Consider the following 21,040-nt stretch of genomic DNA (forward strand, 5'->3'; position numbering starts at 1 on the left):
GCCTTACTCACCTAAAACACAGAGGACTAGTGTGTTAATATCTAGGTAACAGAGCTCCTAGAAAACAAAAATATTCACTTTTTTGAAGAAGGCTAAAGAGTTTTATTAGCAAACTATTGTACAGGAACCTCTCTATCTGCAAAGCGCATGGATGGAATACCAGGAGTCTTCACTTAAAGAACTGGAAAAAGAAGATTGGAAAGGAGAAGCAGTCAGTTTCACAGCAGGCTTCCCCAACAGAGAGGATTTTTAAAAATTCTGATGAACTGCCACACAGGAAGTGCTGGCTTTATTTATATCCTATCCCAAAATATATGAGGTGTTTCCTAAACTGATTAGCATTAGTTGCTCCTACAGAGCAGGCAGGAATGTGCAGCTGTGCTCAAAAGTCTGATCCTTCAGGAACCGTAATGTTGAGGGAAGGGAAGCCTAAAAGGGTATACTTCCTTGCAAACAGATAGATAAAAGGGCCAATTCTAGCATAATATCACCTGCTTAAGTAATGAGTATGGGAGAGATTTCCTGTGCACATTAGTCATAGGAAAATTATTGTAGAATTAATTGTGGGCATAACTTTTGAAATGTTACAGCTGCAGGAAAAATATTGCCACATCACATAGTGTAGTGGTTAGAGTGAAATATGAGAACTGGAGAGACCTGGATTATAATCTCCACTCTGCCTTAAAGGTGACCTTGCTCCAATCACACACACGCACGCACACACACTCAACAATAATATCAACAGCATGTCACATGTTTACAGAGTATGGAATACTTTTTCCCATATGAAATCCATGTAAAAAACTCCTGACTCCTCAGTTATTGAACTCCTTTGACTATTTGATTTTTAACCCACTCCTTCCCAACCAAGTCGGGATCAGAGTGGTTTACAGCATAATTAGAATACATAATTACAGTTAAAAGGAATTAGATTAGTGACAACAAAGTATACAACCTTTTCTGCATTGGCACCATCACTGTGGAATTCTGACCCCTGAGAAACTCATCAAGCTTGGTCTGTTTTTACTTTTGATATGCTGGTGAAAACTTTATTTCAGCAACTACAGTGGGGGGGAAGATGAATTCACACACAGATTGTGAACTAGATACATTGTGATCATTTTATATACTGCTGCTTGTTAATATGGTAATTTTAAACAGTTTAGATTCCAAGGATGTTGTGGGTTTTAAAGGTTTAGATGCCGTTATTTTTCTGTTCTTTTAAATTTCTTTTTTATCATAGTATGCTTCTAGCCTTACTGAAGACTCTGTGATACCATGTTTTGCTTGAAAATGAATACAAAATAATACACATTGCCAGTAAATCTTATTCTGAACTGCCTTGGACAAAGTCAGAACGATGGTCCACCTGGCTCAGTAATGGACACACTTATTGTGGCTCTCTAAGGTATTAGGAAATGATATTCCATAGCTACTGTAAGTATCATTCTTGACCACTGAGCTAAAAACCATTCTAAACAATGATCTCCTTTCACTATATGCAAAATATCCCATAGACTTAACAGAGAGTACTCACCAGTTTAGTTTTAAGCACACACTTTAAATATAAAATAATATATTTTAAAAATCATCAGCCGCTTAGACTAAAATTATTGTTGGATATGCTAGCACTGAAAGTTGGGAGGGTATTCATATTTTATAGTGCTTTAAATAATTTGAAATGATGGACAATAGATGTTAACTGCTAAGGGCAAAGTAGGTCCTGAATGTTTGTTTTTTCATCCCTTCTCTGATGTTCTTATTCAGTTTTTTTCTTTTCAATAACCTTATATTTTATCTCCTGGTTTGTGTGTGTGTGTGTGGAAAAGCTGTATTCTTTCTGATAAAACAAGACCAGGAACTGATTATGGTACAGACAATGAATTGTTAATATCAACAATTAAAATAAAACTGAAGAAAAATACCAAAAAATTCAGTGCCAAAATACAATCCTGAAGAGTTTAAAGACTATGTGAAAAAAAGATTTGCATTACTAAGTTCAAGTACATGGGAGCTGGAAGAGCTATGGATTGAAACCAGAGATATTATTAAGGAAAAATATGCAAATGCTATTCCTGTAGTCAAAAGAAATGAAAAATCTCAATGGATGACTGATGAAACTCTTAAAACTGCTAAAAAATAAATGAGAAGCAAAAGAAAACGTAACAGAAATAGAATCAGAAATCTAAATGCAACATTCCTGACTTGCACATACAAAGAGAAATAGAAAAAAACAAAAAGGTAGAAAAAGAAATCTATTTCACAATCCAAGAAATCAAGGGGAGTTTTAAAGCACGGTTAGGTCTAGTGAAAGATCAATATAGAAATGTATTATTGAATAGGGCAAAATTAAAAAATATGGAATCAACACACAGAAGAATTACACAGAAAAAGTGAAAGGAAGACAGATTCTTTCCAAGAAGAATCCTTTGAAAAAGAACCTGCAACTTTAGAAAGTGAAGCTATACTGAGAGCAATTAGGAGAAACAAATCATGAGAAGATGGGATATCAACAAAGCTATTCCAATCCACAGAAACAGAATTCATCAAAATCTTAACAAGAGTATGCCAACAAATATGGAAAACAAAATAGTGGCCCACAGATGGAAATGCTCAATTTTTCAATTCTGAAAAAAGATGTCAAAGACTGCAGCAACTATTGGACTATTGCATTAATTTCTCATGCAAGGAAAATGATGTTCAAAATCTTAAAACAAAGACTGTTACCACATATGGAACAAGAAATGCCAGATGCTACAGAACACCAAAACAACTAGCATATATGAAAAAAGGACTTAGTTCCAAATGCTGGCACTGTGGAGACCAAGAGGCATATTATAGCCATATGTGGATAGAATGTGCAGAAGATTAAAGATTAATATTGATTTAAATATTGAAGGTAAAGATTAATATTGATTTAAATAATGACTTAATGTTCATGGGGGTAATGGAGGACAGAAGGGTAGATAAAAAATATAGTTATATGTATAAAATAATGATTAAAGCAGCCCATGCAACAATAGCCTTGGGCTGGAAAGAAAAGAAAAAATTGACATTTCAGAAATGGCTAGAATATATCTGGGAACAAGTGACACTTGATATTTCGATATATTAACCAAAAATAAGACGTGGCAAGATAAACAGAATGAAATTTTGAAGATATGGATAATATACGTGGACTGGATGAAAGAAACTCGAGTCAATGAAAAAATATGGGAGAAGAGGCTACAGAGAATGAACTTACTGCTGTTTGTGTGACAAAACTATGAAGAAGATGAAACGGGGGGAGGGAGAAAAGGGGGAAAATGTATTGTTTGAAAATGTATAAAGAAGGAATTATTATAAACTGTAAAACTCAAATGATACAATAAAAAATTTTTTTAAAGAAATGCCAGATGTTGAAGCTGAATTCAGAAAAGCAAGAGGCATAGAAAACATATTGTAAATGTATGGTGCTTACAGAGCATACAAGAGAATTTCAGAAGAAAATCAGCTTGGGTTTCATACATTATAGCAACGCTTTTGACTGTGAGGATCATGAAAAACTATTGTTAGTTTCAAAAGAAATATGTGTGCCATATCAACTAATTGTTTTAATGTTCAACCTATGCTCTAGACAAGAGGCAACTGTTAGTACAGAATACAAAGAAACATACTAGTTCCTAAGGATGTATCAATCTATGTAGAGTGCACATCATAAGAAAAGCTGGATTGGATTTGATGAAGGTAGAGTGAAAATTGATGGAACATGAATAATCTGAGATATGAAGATGACACCATATTACTGGCAGAAAATAGCGAAGGCATGAAAGAACTACTGGTGAAAGTTAAAGCAGAAAGTGCCAAAACAGGATTGCAGCTGAACATCAAGAAGACCAAATGAATGACTGCTGAGGAATCACACAACTAGTTAATGAAGAAATTTAAATTGTTAAAGATTTTTTCATTCTTGGCTCAATTATCAACTAAAATTGCAGCCAAGAAATCAGAAGGAGATTGAGACTAGACAAGACAAGACAATGAAGGAGCTAGAAAAGAACCTTAAGGACGAATTGCTTGGGTCATTTGTGGCCAGGATCATAATTAGTATTTGCAATTATTATATATGGTGTTAGGTTGCCAGCTTTGGAGCTTTGGTTGAGAAATACATGAGATTTTAGGAATGGAGTCTAAGAAAAGGATGGAAGAGGAGGGATTTATTTATTTATTTATTCGATTTTATAGGCCGCCTCATCCCCAAAGGGCTCTATAGGACAGGGTATAATTTCAATAGGGTATAATTCCATAGGGTCCATCTTCCAGTGCAGCTATTTTCTTCAGATGAACTGATCTCTGTCTTCTGGAGATAAATTGTAATCTCATGAAATCCCCAGTTACCACTTAAAGTTTGGCATTCCTATATGGGTGTGAAGGTTAGACAGTGAAGAAAGCTGCCAGAAAGGAAGTCGATTCATTTGAAATGTGGTGTTGGAAGACAGTTTTATGGATGCTATGCACCACCAAAAGACAAATAAGTAGGTTCTACATCAAATCAAGCCTGAACTCTCTCCCTAGAAGCTAAAATGACCAAACTGAAGCTGTTGTACTTTGAGAAGGCAAACTTAATGGAAAAGGTAATAATGCTACAAAAAGTAGAAGGCAGCAGGAAAAGAGAGATGGATTGACTCAGTCAAGGAAGCCACAACCCTCTGTTTGCAAGACTGAGCAAGCTGTTGACAATAGGGTGTTTTGGAAGTCATTAATTCATAGGATTGCTATAAGTCAGAAGCCATTTGGTGGCACTTAACACACATACATATATATGGACATGCCCAGGACTGAATCTAGGAAGTTATCCATGTAAAGGACATGCCTTGCCACTAAGACATTCTACACACAATTATCTCCTTTTACTAAGTATGTGAAATATTTCATTGACTTAACAGGGAGTACTCACCAGCTTAACCATAAGTACTCAATTTAAATACTTTGCAGGATTTGGATTTGAAATTGCAGTGGAGCTTCATGGACTGAAAGGCAACAGAAGTTCAAGTGATTATCCAACAAGCTATAAATGCCACCTGTTGATTATTCTCCATCCTTTGCTATCTCAGGTTACAGTGCTGTTCACTGGCAACAGCTGTGTTGTGGAGAATGTGGCTTTATTGAGACCGGATCTCCTATTCATAAGCTTGTGAAAATTCTAAGCTGCATTCTATACTGCATTTTGTAAGATGCCTTCTCTGTCTGGTAACTTAGCAGGAAGACCACTTATTTTAATGTCCGCTTCTGTGATTACCAGTGTTCTGATCTGACTCTTTAGAAACCACTGAATGTGCTGCATTGTACTGCTGATTGATCTGTGTTTTTCTCTTGCCAGATACCCAAGATATGAACTGGAGTAATTCAGAGCTAGTAAATCAAAGGCTAGACCTAATAAAAAGATATATTTTTCATTCAAGTTACAGCACAAAGGCCATTGAAGTAGAATCATAGAATCATAGAGTTGGAAGAGACCCCAAAGGCCATTCAAGTCCAACCCCCTACAATGCAGGAACACATAATCAAAGCACTCCTGACAGATGGCCATCCAGCCTCTCTTGAAAAATCTCCAAAGAAGGAGACTCCACCATACTCCGAGGTAGTGCATTCCACTGTCGAACAGCCCTTATTGTCAGGAAGTTTTTCCTGATGTTTAGGTGGAAATTCTTTTCCTTCACTTTGAACCCATTACTCCTGGTACTAGTCTTTGGAGCAGCAGAAAACAAGCTTGCTCCCTTGCCAACATGACATCCCCTCAAATATCTTAACATGGCTATCATGTGACCTTTTAATGTTCTCTTCACCAAACTAAACATACCCAGTTCCCTAGTAAGTCTCTCCTTGTAGGGCATGGATTCCAGACCTTTTACCATTTTGGTTGCCCTCCAAAATGGTAAAAGGGTCCATGCAAGAAAAAGAGGGTCCATGCAAGAGGGCCCATGCAAGAAAAAAGCTGTACACATCATTGCTGCAGAATGTATTTGTCAGCATAATAAGAAATAGGCATCTTATGCATTTGTAATCTACTGGTGCAGTCCTTCTTTCAGCATTTATCTAGTTGTATCAGAGATACTTCCATAATGAAATTAAACCTCCACTCAACAGAATATAAGGCTTTTCAGAGATATCCTGAGTGCATGGCTATGTTGGGGGAAAACAAACAAGAGTTTAAAAATATTAAAGAACAATTTTAAAAACAATACAACAAAATTTAAAAACAACAATTAAAAACATAAACAGGAAGGATGGTCACTAAGGAAGCACCAAACAAAACCTTCATTATTTCTACACAATGTTAACTGACCCTGGTTGAGTATTACCAGTGATGGGATTCAGCAGGTTTGTACCACTTCGGCAGAACCGGTTGTTAAAATGGTGCTTGTAAACAGCCAGTTGTTAAATCATTTGAATCCAGTGGTGAAGCCACAAGGGGGCGGGGGGTGCGTCGTTCACCGGACACATGCCTGGGGGGGGAATCACCCCCATGCCCCCACGCACCCTCCGCCCGCCTGCGGTGCCCTCCCATGGAGCCCCTCACTCCTCTTCCAACACTTACCTTAGCTCCTTTTTCAGGGCTTTTTCAGGCTTCAAAAGGCCTTGTTCTCAGTAAAAAAGGCCTGAGGAACTACAGTTTCCAGGAGACCTTGGGGCTCACAAGGTCTCCTAGGAAGTATAGTTCCCAGCAGGCCTTTTTTTACTGAGAACAAGGCCTTTTGAAGCCTGAAAAAGTCCTGAAAAAGGAACTAAGGTAAGTGCGGGAAGGGGGGGCGCCGCCGGGGGGGGGGATGCCGCGGTGGGGCATGGTGGGCGGAAAATGTGGAATGTGCGCCGGGCACAGTTTGGCCCAGCTATGCTTCTGAATCCCACCACTGCGTATTACCAACATCCATGTGGTGCCTGGAGATCTCCAGAATTACCACTGATCTCCAGATGATAGAGGTCAGCTGTTTCAGATAAAATGGTTTTAATTCAGCAGGGGTTGTCTTTCTATATGCTAGAAAATTTTGTCTTCAACAATGCTTTTTATCAATTTACTGGAGCAGACAGTAAGCTAACTGGCCTGTAATTTCCAAAGTCCCCCCTGGATCCTTTAAAAAAAATAGAGTTGCATTGGCCACTCTCCAGTCTTTCAGTACAGAGGTTGATCTGAGGAACATGCTGCATATCTTAGTTAGAAGACCAGCACTTTCACATTTGTGTTCTTTAGGACAGATGCCATCTAGTTCTGGTGATTTGTTAGTTTATAAGTTATAGGACATCCTCCCCTGTCACTGCTATTTGCCTGAGCTCTACATCCTCCTCTCCTAAAAACAGCCATTCAGGAGCAGGTATTTGTGTTATACTCTCAGCAGTGAAGATAGATGAGAAGAATTCATTTAGCTTCTCAGCAGTCACCTTATCCTCCTTTAGTACTCCTCTTAATTCCACTGTCATCCAATGGTCCAACTGCTTCCCCAGCCAGTTTCCGCATGATGTATTTAAAGAATTATTTATTGTTGGTCTTTATGCTCTTCGTGACACATTCCTCTAATTACTTTTTTGTACCCCTAATTGTCTGCTTGCATTTCCTTTGTTTGCCTCATTTGGGTACACCTTCCAGCTTCTGAAGGAAGGTTTGTTTGTTTTTTACTATAATAACTTCCTTCACCCTGTTTGTTAGCTAATTGGTGACCTCTTACATTTTGTACTACCTTTCCTGACCTATGGAATGCATTCTAACTGAGCTTGTAGTATTGAGGTTTTAAGTAACACACACCCCAGCATTTCCAAGAAGTTTGACCCTTCTTTTCAACTCACCAATAATTTCTATTCCAGATGGCATTTAAATGAGCAGATCCTAGTTTTGCTGCATGGCAGAGAGAAACATGCATTTCAGCAGTGTCCAATAAAGATCTGAACTCACTGCTGTAGAGATACATTTTTAATAAGTCAGGGTTCTGGAACTCATGTTCTTCTTGTTTAGAACAGAAATCAGATTTGCATAGCACTGATTGGCCAGATCCTATCCTGACCATGAAGGAATGTACCTCTTTTCTCAAACTCTGCTTTGGTCTCTGTGGTCTTGCCTGTTACCTTTGTAACAGTCAAGAAGATACCTAGATCTCATATCAGAATTAATTTCAAAGTTTGTAATAAACAGTGAAAATCCTGTACTGATTTCCCTTTGAAGGTACAACGCCTTCAGCTGTCAGCATGTCTGTCTTCCACAAGACCACCTTATTGATAACCATAGCAGAGGGGGATGTCTCCTGCCAGCAGAATTAGAGTTGGCTGAGCTTCTGAATGTAGCCTGAGCATGGCTCAAGCATGAGCTTATGGCAAGAGCCAATGGACTCTTGGCCTATAGCCAATGGCCCTGTCTGAATCTCATCAACAAAACCAGTCCTCAGTGCTGTATTATTATTATTATTATTATTATTATTATTATTATTATTATTATTATTATTATTATTATTATTATTATTATTATTATTAATTAAATTTAGTATACCGCCTTATCCCCAAAGGGCTCATATATGGTACATTTTTGTCTGTTTACACTATATTTATTTTGTAAGCTGTTTTGAATCTCCAGCAGTGAAAGAAAAGTATAAATCTTTAAATAAACAACAATAAAAACAGAGCAACAATATTTTTTAATCAACCATGGCTACTAGATTTTCATCTCATGGTTAACCAGTGAGGATGAGCTGTGGATGCAGAGGATGACAGGGCTCCTGAAACATTAACAGTAGTACAGAGGAGAACATTTCTTCAGTTCCCTTGAACATTATACAGATTAATGAACTTCTTAAGAGTGTTTTAAACTTCTTAAGAGTGTTTTAAAGCTACTTCTGTGATGTTGTATTTTGAATTTTAAATAATTTTATTTTATGGTATGTATTTTAAGAATTTGTACCACTATGGCCTTGTGGCCCAAACAAGTTTGGTTTTAATGATTTTTTTTTACTATTTGTATTGTATTAAAGTTCTGCTAGTTTTTCTTATTCATTTATTTATCATATTTTTTATCCCGCACTACAAAAGGCTCAGGGCAGGTTACAATAGTTAAAACACAATAAAACATTAAAATACAATATTAAGCATTAAAACCATAAATACACCTGCCACATTCTACAACCGTAGATTAATAAATAGCTTATAAAAATAGATGGCAACTTAAAGAATTCGACTGGTATTCATACTATTACTAGGTCATTAGTCAACCTTCAATGGGTACCTGGTTTGTCTGAACTGAGGTTTTTTCTCCCCTTGCTGTTTTGGTTTTGCCCCTTCAACATAAGAACAGAATGTATAGCTGCTCTGTTTCATGGCATACGGCTGGCCATTACATAAAATCTACTTGCCAAAGCTGGTGCTATACAGTCTATGAATGAAATACATTCCCCATGATTTTGTTGATCAAAATGTCCCTCCAATGTGCTTTCACCTCAGGCAGAGGATAAACACAACACTGGAGCTAAAATAGTGGGTCAGGTCAATGCAGTGAGATTATTACAGCTCTTATCCATATAAGTATTCCTACGGCTACTTTTGGATGGGAATTTGATCATGGCTTCCCAATGTCATATTGTTACCTGAAATGGTGTGGTGTGCCCCTTTTGAAATGAAGAATTAGTGAAGGGCAGACCTGGTGCAATGAGAGAATGGGTAAGTTTGAGATCTTTGTTACCAATTTTTACACAGATGGGTCTCCACAAGAAATCAGCACAAGAACAAAGTAAAAATTTAACAATTTTATTAAGAAAAGTGAAATAATAAAAATACAAGCACACAACTGGTTAAGGTACACAGAGAGATTCACACAGACATAGGATGTATAGTGTTGAGGGGATAAGTCTGGAAAAGCAAGGGGTTTTGGGGAGTAAAGGTGATGATTACCTGACCCACATGAACTCTGCTAGAGGGAAAAGGGCAACATGGTGGGGACAGTATTAACCAAAGAGATGTCCAGGAAAATACTGAACACTGAGTGCTTGTCAAGGGAGCTAGTTATGCACTTAGGTTATGACGCTGATCTCTCAGGACAAAGGACACTCTTGCTTTTTGCAGGGAAGACAAGAGAGGGACACTTAACTTAAGTGTTGGAAACTTAAGTTAAATGATGGCTAGTTGAGGTTAAGGGCTTGACACTTGCCTGAATGTTCTAAGTCAGGGAGTACACAGAGATAGAGTGAAGCTGACTCAATCACAGCTTCTATACAATGCTGAATGTAAATGAAGGTGGTCTTGGGAGCGGTTAATCAGAAATTAGAAAAATTGTATTAGTATTTCTAGAAGAATGGCTGGCAGGAACTCCTTGATGAAGTCATGTTAGCAAATTTTTTGTTTCATGGAGACATGTAGACCAGGGTTGGAGAGGGGAGCTAGCTTTCCCAAATTGGAGTATTATCTCTTCCTTAATCCCTTTAAAGCTGGCTGTTTTGTAAGGCTGATGTTGGCAAGGGCTAGTCAAGACAGGGGTTTTGATCCCTATGAGTGACACTGAGTCAATGCAGAGAATGGCACCCAATATTGGCACTGCACTGCTAGGCCACCACAGGGTTGACAGGATGGCTAGAGACACTGTTGTCTTAAAAACAGAGGCCCCTTCCGCACACACAAAATAATGCATTTCAAACCACTGTCACAACTGTTTGCAAGTGGATTTTGCCATTCCGCACAGCTTCAAAGAGCACCAAAAGCAGTTTGAAAGTGCATTATTCTGCATGTGCGGAACGAGCCAGAGCTCCACCATGGTTTGGTCTGGTAACAATGACTCATTATAAATGGAACACTTGCCTCAGGACTTTCCATTGTACAGTGGCCTTGTATTTTTATTATTATTATTTATGGGATTTCTATACCGCCCAATCCCCAAAGGGCTCTGGGCGGTGTACAACATGGATTGCATATACAGTATACAAACAAAACCCCATTAAATTAAAATGTAAGTTTAAAAGTTTAAATATTTAAAACGCAGCAGTAATTCAGTAAAATGGTGTCAGCAATACCCCAGATTAAACCCTCCCAAAAAGGGGGAACAAGACAGTAACAAAAGTGGGTCCCCTAGATGACAGGGGGACTCTGAAAACCGGAGGAATAGAATAGAAGGGGCACCTAATCAGCGGCTGGGCACTCCAAAAGCCCGGTGGAACAACTCAGTCTTACAGGCCCTGTGGAATTCACCAAGATCCCGCAGGGCCCGGACAGCTGGAGGGAGAGTGTTCCACCAGGCAGGGGCCAAGGCAGAAAAGGCCCTGGCCCGAGTGGAGGCCAGCTGCATCATTGAGGGGCCAGGAACCACCAGTAAATTGGCCTCTGCTGAACGCAGGGGCCGAGTAGGGACATATGGGGTAATGCGGTCCCGAAGATACGAGGGTCCCAGGCCACGTAAGGCCTTAAAGGTTAACACCCACACCTTGAAGATGATTCGGAATTCAACTGGGAGCCAGTGCAGGCTGCGCAGCACAGGTTGGATGTGATCACGATAGGCGCCCCCTGTGAGCAGGCGAGCCGCCGCATGCTGGACCAGCTTCAGTTTCCAGATCAAACGCAAGGGAAGGCCCGCGTAGAGCGAGTTACAATAGTCTAACCTGGAGGTGACCGTTGCATGGATCACAGTGGCCAGATCTGTGTGGGAGAGGAAGGGAGCTAGCCGCCGGGCCTGACGAAGATGGAAGAATGCAACCCGGGTTACATGGGCCACCTGGGTCTCCATTGAAAGAGACGAATCCAGGTGGACCCCCAGGCTGCGAATGGAGGGGGTCGGCGCCAATGAGATCCCCTCCCACACCGGCGGCTGAAAGTTCCCAACCTCCCCCCCACGGCCAAGCCAAAGGATCTCCGTCTTCGATGGATTCAGTTTTAACCTGCTCTGCTGCAACCAACCAGCAACCGCCTCCAAACAATGCTGTACAGCCGCAGGGGCGGCGACCGCTCCCCCCTCCATCAACAGAATGAGCTGAGTGTCATCAGCATACTGATGGCAGATCAGCCCAAAGCTCCGTACCAGCTGAGCAACGGGTTGCATGTAGATGTTAAACAACAGCGGGGATAACAACGCCCCCTGGGGCACTCCGCAATAGAGCGGGCACTTCCGGGAGGCTTGGTCCCCGCACCACACTTGCTGACTCCGGTCCCGGAGAAACGAGACCATCCATTGAAGGACAGTGCCTCGCACTCCGGAACCGGACAGGCGGTGGGCCAAAAGGTCATGGTTGACCATATCAAACGCTGCGGTCAGATCTAACAAAACCAGCAGCGCCGATCCACCTTGGTCAAGATGTATACGGAGCGTATCTGTGACAGAGACGAGAACTGTCTCCGTCTCATGCCCAGCACGGAAGCCGGACTGGAAGGGATCGAAAGCCGATGTGACATCCAGAAAACCCTGTAGTGGGGTCTCCTTGTGTTTATGTGAGGAGGCACTCACTTTTGCCATGTAGTTTTTCTGCAAAGAACTCTTCCAGGTTTGCTTTTCCTGGTTCTCTTAACTCTGTCCATCAAGTAATTCTAAAGGCACAGATTTCATCATGCCCACTAGTCTCAAGTTTGCTGGCTTTGTTAAAGCCTTTTAATAACTGTTATATCAATATATCGATATTGTAACCCTTTCCAAAAATAATATCCCCCCAAATGAAAGAGGTAAAGTAATTCCCAGGACTACACACTGCAGAAGAAGGGGACTCTCCCCCTCCCTCCACATACATACCACACACACACTTCCTGCCACCGCTGCTGCTGCTGCAGAAGAGAGAGGCTTCTTTTAAAATAAAGGTGTGTTTAAAGTAAAGTTTTTAAAACCCCTCTCAGGAGCACAGAAGTAAGAGCAGAAGTTGTGAAGTTGTGGAGCCAAAAAGAGACCTTCCTTGCACTGTTACTCAGAATAAACCACTCTGTTATTATATCAAGATACCAATATGAGTGTTTAGAGAAACAGGAAGGAATGGGCAACATGGAAAGGGGGCTGAAGGCATGGACGGCAATTCAGGGAGTGGGAAGGTGAAACTAGATAGGCTGGCCATGGGCAGAGGGAACATGTATGGGGCAAAGCTGTGCTCATTGGCAAATCTGCCAGCTCTGGCAGCAAAGCAAATTACAAGTTGTGCTAGAAGTGGTCTCACTTGCCATGGAGAAAATGGAAAGTGAAAGTGAGACTCTAGGAAATACATCTGTACAAAAAATCTTGCTGCAACTGACATTCACTGCCATCACTTACCAGACACCTTGTGCATAATTGGCCGATATGTTCACTGGCCTGATATCAAACTAACTCCCTTTGTAAGAGTATATATGCAACATAATTTACCTAGTGTATGTAAAGTTACAAAAGGTGTAAAAGATATTTCTTCATCACCAGTCTTTTTCTAAGAGAAGTTATTTTGAAATGTTAACAACTAATGAGGCTATGTATATCTACAGTGACGCTGGTAATGTTTATGTAGCAGCAGACATAGGAAGTGACAGAAAAATTACTTCTAAAAGGTCTAATAAAGAATCTGGCAGGTGTAATTTGGCACCCCAATCCTGTGAAGAGGTGACCCACTGGTTACTTAGAAGAACAGAACACAGATACTTCAAATCTGTCCTCTGCTTAATGAACAGCTGTTATTTACTTGGCTCATTGAAGTCAGGGAATGAGCTCCAGCTGCCAAATATATTCAACCAGTAGTGAAGCTGACAGTTTGAACATTGCAAAATATATTTTAAATTACAAATTATTTCCTGCCTTTTGAATTGGATTAATCACAAAGTTGCATACTGAGCAAAGGCTTTTGAGATTCTCCTTCACCAAGCTTCTAATTTTTCTCAAAAAGCCATTAAGATTTTAGGTAGATATGTCTGGGCCTCTGATGGCACGGCATCTGTGCTTTTAACAGCTGCATTGTACAAAAAGGTACACAGTGCAACATACAACAACTGGAGCAAATGCAGCATGCATTGTGTGTGCTGCCATGTACAAACAATAAATTGCAATGTATCTATTCATAGAGTTAATGTCCTTTCATTACAATTACAAAATAACAACAATAGCAAAATTGCAAACATTTATTGTGCATATACAAACAACAACCATTCATTATTCATATAGAAACAACAACTTACAAAATTACACAAATTGGAAAACAGGTAAGGTAAAAGAAAGGTCTTGTTTTCTGAAGAAAATCAATTGTAACAATGATACATCACTAAGGCCCCTTCCGCACACGCAAAATAATGCATTTTCAAACCATTTTCACAACTGTTTGCAAGTGGATTTTGCCATTCCACACAGCTTCAAAGAGCACTGAAAGCAGTTTGAAAGTGCATTATTCTGCATGTGCGGAATGAGCCTAAGTGATTATTGTCCTTTGAGTCTCATGCTCAAAAACAACAAAAACGCAATTCTCTCTCCAATACCAGAAATAGCCGAAGGTACATTTCCTGGTCATAGAAAGCTCAAATGGTCAGAACAGCTCCAAAACAAAGTAGTTCAAGTCCTGACATCTGAAGTCGAGATCATGTTGTAACACTATTGAAATCTGATAATGACATCTTAGAGCATTAAGATGACAAAAATAAACTTTTGTTTATTAATAACAAACCCCTAACATCTTTACCTCTAAAAATGTTGGGTTTGACCAAGAATGTAAATCCTTCAGAAAAATTAAACAAATGAGGTTGACCCAGTATAAGAACTTACTCAAAAGAAAAAAAATTGATCATGCTAAACAGCTTTGAAAAAAAATTAGATCAAGCAGTAACAGAGAAGAAAGAGTCCCATTTTGGGGATCTTGTTTCTGCTGGGTCAGAGAGATCTTTTCAACAGTTTGAAGCCCAAATTTCTGGAAACATTAGGCATGTATATTTCTCCAAAATGTTTGGGACTCTCCCATCCACACCTTCCTCTACAGTAGAAAGTAATCAGCCATGTTCCATCAAGCTGACAAGTTTACCAGTCTGCGCCCCCCGCCCCCCATTACAGAGTTTGAAGTTAAAAGCCTTATCAAAAGAATAATGACAATATTCCAAACAATTACACATGGAGATGGGAAACGCCCAGTTGCGTGAGTGCACAATGAGTTTAAGAAGAAGAAAAGTCTGCCATCAGGAGAAGTCAACGGAAAGTGCTGCAGATCCATTTAGCTCTTTCTGTGCTTCTTCAAAACTTTCCCCAAGTTCATATCACAGTCATGTCTTGAGTTGCTATATATGTCCAAATTTCACACAACGCAGTTATTATTAGTAATTACCCCATCTTCTTTACTTAAGATGAGACATGGTATTCAAGTTCATCCCAATATTCTGAAATAATAATACTCATTATGTTACATATATCACTCTTCTATAACTAACAATATGTTTAAAATTTTACACACTATGACACAAGAATAAATATATAATCTTATAATAACAAAACTTCTCTCTTTCAGACAAGTTCACATGGAAATTTTGCTGAGCTATGACAGTTTCCTAGGAAGCCACAGCTTAGCTTGTTGAAAAAGTACTTTATTTTAAAGATTAGAAGAGATAGCCCTTATTGCTGTTAAAAACACATACCAGAGTACAACTGCAGCATTTTTACGCCCTGTTCCTACCTGTTCCTCTTCCATCTTCCCCAGCTAGATACAGGGTTCTCTTAGAGTCCTACACTCTTCTAGGGTTAAGAAGCTCAAACATGGGCCTGGAGTTCTTCCAGAATTACAACTGATCACCAGACTACAGAGGTCAATCTCTCTGCAGAAAATGGAAGATATGGAGGGCAGAATGTATAGTATCACATCCTGCTGAGCTCCCTCCTCTCCCCAGAGTCTGTCTTCCTAAGTTTCACTCCCAAATCACCAGGAATTTCCCAAACCAGGGTTATCTAAAACAAGCATGGGTGAAAGGCCAGAAAAACACCAGTGCCAAACGTGCAGTGATTGCACCCTCACTTGATGCATTTAGTGGCATAAAGTCGGTTTCAGGTTTAGGATCTGGCTATCTAAGAGATTTGGTCTCCCCGGTAATCTGTTGCAACAGAAGTTTTTCCTGTGGTCAGGTGACTCACATCCTCAAAAAAGGGAGAAGTTCAGTTACTGGAGAAGAAATAATAAATCCATTTTTAAAGTTACATCCTTTGGACAGTGATCGAATGTAGTCATTGTCTATTATCTTGTTCACCTAGCAGTTTGATGTTTAGCCTGTGATTGAATGTTTCATTTAAATAAACCATTTTTATTGATTGGGTAGATTCTTTAGTAATTGGAAAATTCAATTACTACCAAAAGAGAGAAGGGCAGCTGTGAAAGATTTAAAACCTGTTAAAAGAGCACAGCATTGTACTGTAGTTGATTACCTTATTTAACTCGTTGTTTCATGAGTAAGAGAGTTGAGTTGCTATGAGGCTGTCCTCCTGTAAATCTAGCCTAATAATTTCTTTCTACAAAATACTCCCAATTATTTAAAGATGGAATTAGAATATCAACAAATGTTAACCTAACATCAATAAATGGAATTGAGCGACTGCCACCTAGTGGTAGAAAAAAGTCCTCCAAACAGAGGAAGTTGAGAGGGGATTTCAGTTTTTACCTCTTTATGTCCCATACCAGGCACTACCTAGCAGAGGACAGTTGGATGATTTCCCATTTGTACAACTTTATGATGTACTTTGGATTTTCCAGAAAGAATTATTCCAAGTTTAACCTTCTCTTAACACGTTGCAAATTCGTCTTTAATATTTAGTCCTAAACACATTTAGTTGTTTCTGAGTAGACAGGCATGGGACTAGGCTGTATGACTTGCTTTGCACATTTTTAATGGATTTCTATCAGGACTTACATCCAATGCTGGTTTCAGGGGTTGGTAACTTTGGGCAGCTGTTGAACACCCTCATGTTACTCACTGCCTCTGGGAAGAGCCACCCCTAATATGACTCAACTGTTGCCAATTGTTCCCAGAAAATGGCAACAATTTGAACTGGGCCTCTTTCCCCTTTCCTACAAACATTAATGAAAACAGGAGTGGGTGGGTTTACTTGCCTGTAGCTTCTTGCTACTACTGGCCACTCACTTTCCTAAGCCACATGACTTCTCCTTCCTGTCTGCTATCTGGAGAGGCTGGCAGCTGGGAAGTGCAGCAGCAAGTGCCACTACTTGCCATCCTGAGGGCAATGCTGCTCTTCTCATCACTTTGCTGTCTGAGGCAGCCTCCACCCATGGACAGTATCACTATCATTGCTACTGCCAGCTGCTTGTGAACCCCACTGTTCACCCAGTCGCTCATCCTCAGCTATTGCTAGCCAGTCACTCACTTTCATCCTCTCTCATGGTTAAAATCTGAGCAGGGGGCATCAAGGAGAGATTGGAGTAAAAACTGTAGCTGATTATTTTTGACAAGTAAGAGAAACTCAGAAGTTCAGCAGGGTCAGGGTCTGTACTTGGATGGGAGACCACCAAAGAAGACACTGCAGAGGAAGGCAATGGCAAACCACTTCTGCTCCTCACTTGCCTCAAAAGCCTCTTACCGGGGTCACCCTAGGTCCGTGGTGGCAAACCTTCAAAGGTTCGCCACCACTGCCCTAGGTTGCCAGCAACTTGATGTATTTTATTTTACAAACAAACAAGAGGAACAGTTTCTTGATGAAAAAAAAATCCCATAGATTTCCATGTGTCTAAAACAATGGCCTTTTGTGCCCTTACTAGCTGTGATGTGGCGGTTTGCTTTGCTGTGTGGTTTTCCTGTGGTTTTGTGTTTACAGGGGAAGTTTCCTGCTGAAGGAAGTGTTCTGAGACGCACCGATCTGATCTGCCATTTTGCTCGCCTACCACTTTTTGTTTCCGTGCAACCTCTCTCTGGGGATATTGTCTGCTCTCTTTTTTTCGTGGTGCCAGCTTGCATCTATCAATAGTGCAACAGATCATGTCGATTTCATGGTCTAGGGCTACATCAATAGACCTATGGTGCGAAAATTTAAAAAGCAGCCCTTTTAATCCTGGCTAGAAGAGCTGTTGTGTAGGCAGGGGAAGGTGGGGAGGAGCTGGAAAATAACACATCCTAATTCCTTTCACATTCCCTGTGAAAGGAAGGGAAAGTTGTACTTTGCCCAGTTTCAGAAACCATCAAGCTTCTCTGATCTGAGAGCGCTGTGACTTCCAAGGAGGACAAAATGAGTGAACAATCAAGAATGCAGCCTGAAGGGAATGTGCATATAATGCAAGGCAAATAACGTGCATAAAAGGCCCACATTTTTAGAAATCTGCCCAGTTAATTGGAAGCAGCTTTTTTTGATCAACCAAAGGGTACTCAATTGATTAACTAAACTGATTAATCAACTTTACATTCCTAATTTTAATAAGAGAATGTCATACTTTCTCCTCAAGTTGAGTTCTGAACATTTGTTTGCAGTGTGCATTGTTACAAAAAAAAGACCAACCATTTTAAAGTAGTAAATGTTGCTGATAGCCATTTCAACATAGTTTGGGAAGTCTTCCTATTCTTCCTGCAAATAAAAGAAGACTGAAAACCTGCTTGGTATGCATACAAGAACTAACTACCAAACCATATGCATGATCAGCAGATTTTGTACTTCAGAGAGCAAACTGAATATTCATGTGTGTTCTTTCAAAACCCTCTAGGTTAGAATTGAATCTAATATACTGAAGTTGTAACCTTTTCACAATTACAAGGATATGAAAGCTTCTATATGATTCATTGGGCATTTGGAAATTATAATGGAGGAGATCATCTGTATAGCTCACATAACCGAATCATGCAGGAAAAGAGTCTCGTGGTGCCCCAAGTAATTGAATTTTAAAGGACAGTATAGCCCACAAAAGGAGTGTAATCATCTGGTACATTAAACAGCCCATTTCCAACAAACTGGCAATGTGTGAAATAATCATAATGTTCATAGCAGGAAAAGAAATGTACATTTCTCAGGGATATATAATAATCTGAACCGCAAAGTACCCCACAGAAGGGAAACACACATATAACAACACTCTGCCTTCATTGTAGAGTCTTTGATTAATCTCTCTACTACTAAGTTTCATGGAAGGAAAAGGTTACAACAGTTGACACTGTGAAATGCTTGGGCTGTAAAATGCACAGTGTGGGACTGCCTTTTATAACTGTTAGCTTCAAATATAGTTTCCAACCTTAGGGTGAGTGAGAACTGAATTCTCCCCAAGTTCCAAGTCCAGACCACAGAGATCAGTTCTCTTGCAGGAAATGGCAGCTTCAGAGGCTAGACTGTATGCATGTAAAGATACTGAAGCCAAAGACTGGTTGGGAATTGAGAGAGAATAGCACTGGAGTTGGCTGGCATCCATTTATCTGTCTTGAAAGTGGATTTTTCTCCTTAACACTGAAAAAAAAACCCTGAAGAAAATTTTGAGTTTTTTTCGGTTGACTGGAACATGTGGAGGGCAACCAGTTATACCAGAACAAATATGTAGGATCCAAAGGTTAGTACAGCATACATAACGTATGCATACAAAAGCCTACAAATGATTTAAGGAAGGAGAAAAAGATGAGGGGAAAGTAATAAGAAAAACGTTTTTAATTTTAAATTTGTAAGAGGAAGTTATATGATTGCTGACTATGGGTTGGGAAATTCCTGGAGATGAGGTTGGAAGCTGGGGAGGGCAGTGCTTGGGGAACGGAGGAACCTCTGGAGGATGTAATGCCACAGAATCTAAACTCCAAAGCAGGTCCTTTCTCCAGGAGAACTGATCTCTGTCATCTGGAAATCAGCTGTAATTTCAGGAGATCTCCAAGTCCTACCTGGAAGTCAACAACTCTAGGAAATGACCTCACAGGAAAGAGAGAGTTGGAGAGCTGACTCTCTGGAGGTATCATATCCCTTCTGAGATTCCTCATCCACCCGCCCCAAGCACCACCCCTAAATCTATATATCTAATTCTCATCTGAACCCGCTGCTTATGAATACTTAAATCCGCTGATAGGGGGCACCTTCTGCCAAAAAGTTTTTCTGCAGACTTGCGGAAATCCCTGGCTCTACAGAAAAATTTAAAAACTTTTTTAAAAAAACCCTGAAGGGTTTAAATCCCTTCGATTTTTAAAACACTCTTTAGCAGTTGTTGCCCACCCTAAGCAGTGCCAGACAAGTTGGCAAAAAACCCGGGCTGAGACGGGGAAGAAGAAGAGGAAGCAAGCTGGCAGCAGAACAGGGCTGGAGTGGAGGAGGAGGCTTTGCTGCACTTGTCTAGAGCAGCGCCAGTCAAGCCAGAAGCAGATCAGGACTACAGCAGGAAGGAGGCCTGAAGCTGCAATGGTGGGGGTGGGAAACTAGCACCTCCACCACCCCAGTAGTTTCACAGACTCTCACTTGTCTTTACTTATTTCTAAAATGCAGTAGTTAGGTTGCTAACTGAATTTCTTACAGTAAACACAGCATCTGGCTTTGAGAGAGCAATACTGGCTTCCATTTCACTTCCAGGCTCAATTCATGGCCTTAATTATCACTTTAAAACCCATGTACACTCCGGGACATTGTTTGAAGAATTGCTGACTTTTTCCTGAACCTGCCAATCAACTATAATCTGCAGGGGAGGTCCTTTTCAATATGCCAACACAACAAAACTGCCCTTAGAATGCCCAAAGGAACAGAAGCTGCCATGGCCCAGGTTTTCTGTTGCTGCCCCACCCCCGACCCATTCACCTCTCTTGCCACCCATCTCCTTGTTGTTAGTGTTCCCACCACACCATCCATGCTCCCAGCTGCATGCACAGCACAGTTGGGAAAGGTGGGTAGGCATGGGTATAGGCTTCTCAATTTGCTTGAGGGGAGAGAGGGCTGAACCTATTGCGGTTCTTAAAAAATGTACTGCATAATTGGTAAAGGTCCAAACAGTACAATGCTATGGGTTTAAATAGAAATAATTCAAGAAAGATACATGCTCAATATGATTTTAAAGATATGATAGCATACTCCCAAACTCCCAGAATAGTGGTCACGCAGATGTAAGCTGCAGTGGGGTTTACTATTTTGAAATATGTGCCTAAAATGCAGTCTCAGTGGTGAATTGTCAATAAACATGCATTGAATTTTGCA

The sequence above is a fragment of the Sphaerodactylus townsendi genome, linkage group LG06, assembly GCF_021028975.2.
Source record: "Sphaerodactylus townsendi isolate TG3544 linkage group LG06, MPM_Stown_v2.3, whole genome shotgun sequence".
Taxonomy (NCBI): Eukaryota; Metazoa; Chordata; class Lepidosauria; order Squamata; family Sphaerodactylidae; genus Sphaerodactylus; species Sphaerodactylus townsendi.